This window comes from Triticum urartu, chromosome 4A (genome assembly GCF_056163025.1).
Source record: "Triticum urartu cultivar PI428250 chromosome 4A, HENAU_Tu73, whole genome shotgun sequence".
Taxonomy (NCBI): Eukaryota; Viridiplantae; Streptophyta; class Magnoliopsida; order Poales; family Poaceae; genus Triticum; species Triticum urartu.
Window position 1 is genome coordinate 447,323,100 of NC_141876.1, and position 6,930 is coordinate 447,330,029.

Consider the following 6,930-nt stretch of genomic DNA (forward strand, 5'->3'; position numbering starts at 1 on the left):
CCCCCTTTTGTCAGTGATGACCAAAAAGGTTTGAAGACATAGAGGTTTCTACGCGTTCCCAGGCGCAGCAGGGTCGGTGGAGTTGTTTGGTGGCGGTGCAGGCGAGCTTGGTGCAGATTCGACGCGTGTTGAAGCAGGTGGAGATGATGTCGCATCGTCTTCTTCTTCAATAATCCGGGCAGACACGGTGGCAGCAGAAGAAGAGAACTCTGACTCTTCAAGTGATGGTGTGCTTCGCATCACAGCTTTTCTTGGAGGCGTGGAGTCAAATTTGAATCTCTCTTTGAAGCCATCCTCATGCAGGTCAGCTTCAGTGCACATCATGGTGAGGCCTTTCCAAGTGCGGCGACAGGTCCCGTGTGCGACAAATGCATTCTTGGTTGCCAGATTTCTGATGCGATTAACGTCTTGCATGATGCTTCTCATCTGCCTGTTGAGCCAGTCGTGATGCCTGTCTTGCTTTTGGTGAAGAGCCACAAGAAGCTCTCGGTCATTGAGTGCACGAGCGCGCTTCTTGGGTCTCTTTGCAGCTGTGCCGTTAGTGGCTTCAGTTGATGCAGGGGCACGTGTGGTGCCAGCCATTGGATACACTCGGGAGAGAGCTTCAACACCTTCAATATTTTGAGTGAAGCTCTGGTGTTCTGCATTCTGAAGACTTAATGGTTGCTTGGCAGGCTCTGGATATATTGCTTCAGCAGATGTGTCTACATCTGGCAAAAATATCCTATGATTGCGGGCTGAGGGTTGATAGGAGATTGCAGAGTGAAGCTTGATCAGCCTCATAACCCAAGGAGCATAGAACTTCAATCCAAACAATTCTAAGGCAGACGCTGCAAGTTGACGGATGAAGAGATCCTGTGTGTTGAAGCATTTGCCATGAAGAATGCAGAAGATGAGAGTCTTCATTGCACCTTCAATCGTTGCATATCGAGAGTGTCCCTTTACGGGCCAGAGAGTCCGCCTTATGATGTGATATATTGTTCTAGGCAGGTACTCTAAGTCTTCAAGGAAGAACCTAGTTGGATAGGGTGCACTAGGAGGCAATGGCTTCATCATTGAGAGCATCTGACTCATATCTGGCTCAGGACGCTGAAATATGCTCTCAATTGCTTTAGCATGGAGTTGGCAGCCTTCTTCAAAGAATTCGCCAGGAGTGGGAAGGCCGGTAAGCTCAATTATGTCGAAAGCATTGGCTTCATGATGGACATTGCCGGTCATCCATTCCAGGACCCATGTCTTCGGATCTCTGTTATAGCCTTTGATATGCAGGGTGGCATAGAACTGGAGCAGAAGCTCTTCGTTCCAGTGCTCTTCATCGGTGATAAACGGCAGCAGACCCACTTGCTTGAAGCAATCCAATGCTTCTTCCAGACCAGGCAGACCAGCAACAGTTTCAACCTCAAGGCGCTTGTGAGAAAAGATGCGGCCTTGGTTGTATAGGATGCATGAATAATAGCTGCGCTGTTGATAGCTCCAGAACCTATCTGATACAATCTGTTCCCTTGAATAAGGGTTCTTGGAGCTGTCGAAAAACGTGTTGTCTGTCCTGAAGCCGTTGATGTTGAAGGAGCCAGGAGCTGATGCAGAACCTGGGAACCTTGGCAGTCGTGGGATCGGCTTCTGGACCTGGGGCCTGTGCGCAATATGATAGTTGAATTGGGGACCCGCAGCAGACTCAGGCACAGAAGGTTCAGGAGCAGTAGCTTCAGTGTCTTCTGAAGCTGTTGTTGGGGAGGGCTCCACAGTTGCTTCGGCGTTGTTTGTGGTATCCTCAACATTTGCCACCTCCACACGTGTAGTGGGAGGGACGAACTCAGGCACGTTCTCCTGGAGAACTGCTTCTCGTTGCTGCGGGGGAGTTGGAGCTTGTGGTATTTCTGCATGCTCTTCGGCTGATGCAGCCGGAATGTCGTCAGCAGCCTGAGCCCTTGGCCCTTTGCGAAGCCTACGGAATGTAGGCGACGCCGGTGGAGTTGCAGTGGGCTGGGGCTCATTATCTTCCTCCTGTGGGCGATCTGCCCACGATGCATCTTGTGTGATTGGCGTCAATGGACGACCAATGCTGATCAGTTCGCTTGTCTCAAGCTGAGGAAGGGCTGCATCACCTTGTACATTGTCTTGGAGACCAATGTCTTCAGCAGCATTGTGGTCGGCTGCTGGAATGTCTTCAGCGTGCGGAGCCTCTGTGAAGGCAAGCTCATGCACAGTCAACTGACGATCTGCGTCAGGATAGCGGACGGAGAGGGGTTCAACTATCAAGGGCTCTGTGGGAGCAGCCCGAGATTTCTTGGTCTTGCGCTTCTTGATGGTGGGTTCAGAAGGAGAGGCTTCAGAGTGTTTCCTCTTCTTAGCTTCAGCCTCTGCAGTCCGTGTCTTCTTGAGCTGTGAGGCGGTTGATCGACTCTGTGGCTTCGAGCCAGTCGTTGCAGTGGGGAAGACAATCGGAGCAGTTTCTGACCTTGGCGCCTCTGGTTCAGGCACAGCAGGCTTCTTTTTCTTCTTCGCGGCCACCCTGGGGTCAATGCCGGGACGCCCAAGTGCCTTGCGCTTCTCGGCCTCATTGTAGGCCTGCACGCAGCGATCAGCCAGAGTCTTCATGCGCTCTCGCGAGCCTTGAGCTTCGGCACGCGTCTTCAGAAAGTTCTCTTTCATCTCGTGCAACATGATCTTGAAGTTTTTCACTTCTTGCACGCTGAGCTTGGCCACGTGCTTCTTTAACTGAGCCTTTTCATAATCAATTTTCTGCTTCAGTTCTACAATGCGTTGGGCTATTGCAAGTTCTGAAGCAATTGCGCCTTGAAAGGCAACGCTGAGGCCTATGGGCAGCTGCAGATCGTCGAAGCTGATGTCCGGTGAGGCAAACCATTCATCGATGAAGTTGTGGATGATGGCGACATCAAACAGAGGCAGATTGTTGAAGATTTCAGCCTCCTCCTTGCTCTTGATGAGCTGCTCAAGAGCATCATCTCCAAGATCTTCATCGCTTGAGAGATCAATGGTTTCGCACCGCAGAATGGCAGCAGCTGTGAGCTCTTTGCCTGTGTGTGGCTGAGGCTTCTTGGCTTCTTGGGGCTTGGAGACTCGTGATAAGTCTTCAGACTGCACACTGGCTTCAGGAGGTGCAGTTGCCAATGGCTTCGCTCTTGAGATTTTGGGAGAAGCGGCTGGCTTTGAAGCTTTTGGCTTCTTCTGCTTTGGCTTCGGCGCAGCAGGGGCGTCATCAGACTCAGTATCTGCTGGAAGGTCATTCACGGCAGTCCCTTGGACTAGGATGCGGGTGATGAGACCTGCAAGATTGGCATACGGCCCGATGATATTGGGATCGGCGTCGCGTGTGCCATCTGCCCTTGGTGAGGAGGGACCAGGGTTGAAGTCAAGCCCAAATTTCTTCTTGTTTTGCTTTGCAGAGTTCTGAGAAAATTGGAAGTTGCGCTTGAATAGATTGTCATCGCGACACCAGAGAAGTGATGACGGATGTGCTTCAGCTGGCTGTGGTCCTCTCACCATGCATGGATAGAAGCCTTGAGCAATGGCTTCGTCTCTGGACCTGGGTACGAGATTTTTGTATAATACGTCTCCCCATGGTCTCTTGATGGCGCACTTCTCCGCATATTCCTGAGTGACGAAGCGGTATTGAAACCATTGCTCTGCCCAATATCTTTGAATCCATTGGATTCGTGTCTTGCGCTGACCATAGATTTCTTCAGGATCAGTTTTGTACATCTCTGCCAATTCATCAGGCAGATCTTTGGACGTTCCACCACGTCACTGTCTGCCTCCCTTCCTTGCTGTTGTTTCTGAAGCCATGAATCTTAACTTGGAAGGCTTCAAGATGTTCAAAGGCTTCAAAGGCTTCCTTTTGCTTGACCAACAAGAACTGGCTTCGGGAGAGTTGATGTGATGCTGCAAGTACTCTGCAAATGAATGCAGACTATGAGAACCAAAGGATTCTCCCACGGACATGTACCTGTGACAGCATTAAGGTGCGAGGGAAGGTGAAGAGGTCATATGCATTCTCAGAAGGTTTTGAAGATAAATTGGTTTAGAAGACAGTGACCTCATTGTGCGAAGACATTCACTTATAGATAAGAAGTTGGTTCCAGATTTGTACGAACCCATTGATCAGTACAAGTGAGGAATCTAACTACTTTATGAAGCACAAGTGAATATAATAGGCATGTTATGAGATGCAGCGAGAGATCTATCTGGTGTGAAGAGAAACTTCTTATGCTAGAAAGTGACAGAACCAAGTGATCAAAAGAGGCTGTAAAAAGAAGTTTTATTTACCCCACTGGAACTGCTAGACGGAAGGAAGTTGATGCCGAGCAGTTCAGTCCTCCGTGCCCTAACTTGGCGACGGAAAACACCTACGGCAACGGCGGAGAGGACGATAACCGCGGTCGGCGTGAGGACGGCGATGGAGAGGTTGCGGCAGCGAAGCGCTTCGTCTCCGGCGTCGTCGAGTGCTAGCGGTGGCGCTAGGGTTCGTGCGAGGATGGAAGAAGGAGATAATGACCGCGGTAAGTGTGAATTTATAGACTCAGAGGCGGCACTGTGCTATTACGCAGGTGCCCCTGGCGGTTCACATTTGAGGCACACGCGGCCAGTTAGAGGAAGATTGGGGTTTGTTCCACGTCCCACGCACGCCTAAATTGTCGGGCGGTCGTTCCTGCTTCTCCGGATCTTATGTGGAGGAATGAGCATTAAAAATGGACTTTTATGGTTGTCTCTATGTCTTCGGCTGACAAGGACACAATGAAGAAATTCGACAGTTTCAACAGAATGCATATGACTTGGAGAGATAGAGTTTGAGATAGAAAGCATAGAGAGGTTAGGGTCCAATCACATTCACTTAGTTCAAAAGATTCAACCAAGACGACATAGCTATAAGTGAATGCTGTAGAGGATAGAACATCAGTACATATATATATATATATATCTATTTAATCAACGCAGTGAAGATAATCATGAAGACATATTGAGATTGAAGCCAAACCAAATGTGAAGACATTGCGAGGTAACGCCATGAGTGAAACACTTCAGAATGGAATGTTTGGTGGTGACGTTACCCACCGTATAGGAAGTATTAGACCCAGACACGGCGCACAATTATCGTGGCACTCCGAAGTCAAATTCTACATTAATGTATTCACACTTAGAATGTATGTCTTCATTGATTGAAGATATACGTTACTTCGTGTGTTGCACATCTAAGTCATCAATATGCATAAGTGTTAGGATGTGTGCCTGATCACAGGACATTTGAGGATTCCAGGATATTTAGCTCACATCGTAACTTGCAAAACCTCTTCTCATCCAAGGGCTTGGTGAAGATATATGCCAATTGCTCTTCAGTGCTGACATGTATGATATCAATGTCTTCCTTCACAACGTGATCTCTGAGAAAGTGATGGCGAATTTCAATGTGCTTTGTCTTCGAGTGCTGAACTGGGTTGTTGGCAATCTTGATGGCGCTTTCGTTGTCGCAGTAAAGTGGCACTTGCTTCAGATGAATGCCATAATCCTTGAGTGTTTGCTTCATCCACAGAAGCTGAGCGCAGCAAGATCCAGCAGCAATGTATTCAGATTCAGCAGTGGAGAGAGATACACAGTTCTGCTTCTTTGAAGACCAACATACAAGTGATCGTCCCAGAAAGCGACATGTGCCTGATGTAGACTTGCGATCAACTTTGTCACCAGCATAATCAGCATCCGAAAATCCAACCAAATCAAACTCTGAGCCCTTTGGATACCATAATCCTAGAGTTGGGGTGTGAGCCAAATATCTAAGAATTCGCTTCACAGCCAAGTGATGCGACTCCTTTGGTGCCGCTTGAAATCGAGCACACATGCAAACACTAAGCATGATATCTGGCCTAGATGCACATAAATAAAGCAAAGACCCAATCATGGAGCGGTATAACTTTTGATCGAACTCTTTACCATTGTCGTCAGGACCTAGATGATGTTTGGCTGGCATTGGTGTTGTGAAGCCTTTGCAATCTTGCATACCGAACTTCTTCAGACACTCTTTAAGATATTTCTCTTGAGATATGAAGATGCCGTTGCGTTGTTGCCGTATCTGAAGACCGAGGAAGAACTTCAGCTCCCCCATCATGGACATCTGATATTGCTCTTGCATCATATATCCAAACTCTTCACTATACTTCTGATTGGTGCAGCCGAAGATAATGTCATCCACATATATTTGGCACACAAACAGTTCACCATCATATGTCTTCGTGAAAAGAGTGGGATCCAGGGAACCAGGTATGAAGCCTTTGCTCTTCAGAAAGTACTTAAGTGTATCATACCAGGCCCTAGGGGCTTGTTTGAGGCCATACAGTGCCTTGTTGAGCTTGTATACCATATCAGGATGTTTTGGATTTTCAAAGCCAGGTGGTTGTGCAACATACACTTCTTCTTCAATCTTGCCATTGAGAAAGGCACTTTTCACATCCATTTGATATAGAAGTATGTTATGATGATTTGCATAGGCCAGCAGTATGCGTATGGCTTCAAGCCTAGCCACAGGAGCAAATATTTCATCGAAGTCAATGCCCTCCACTTGAGTATATCCTTGAGCAACGAGACGAGCTTTGTTTCTGACAACTTGACCATGCTCATCTTGCTTGTTGCGGTATATCCATTTGGTGCCTATTATGTTGTGCTTCCGTGGATCAGGACGCTTAACCAGTTCCCATACATTATTCAGCTCAAACTGTTGAAGCTCTTCTTGCATAGCTTGAATCCATTCAGGTTCCATGAAGGCTTCTTCAACTTTCTTGGGTTCTGATATTGAGACGAATGCGAAATGCCCACAGAAGTTTGCCAGTTGAGTTGCCCTTGAACGAGTGAGTGGACCAGGTGCATTGATGTGATCAAGTATTCTGTCAATCTATACTTCATTTGCAACACGAGGATGTATTG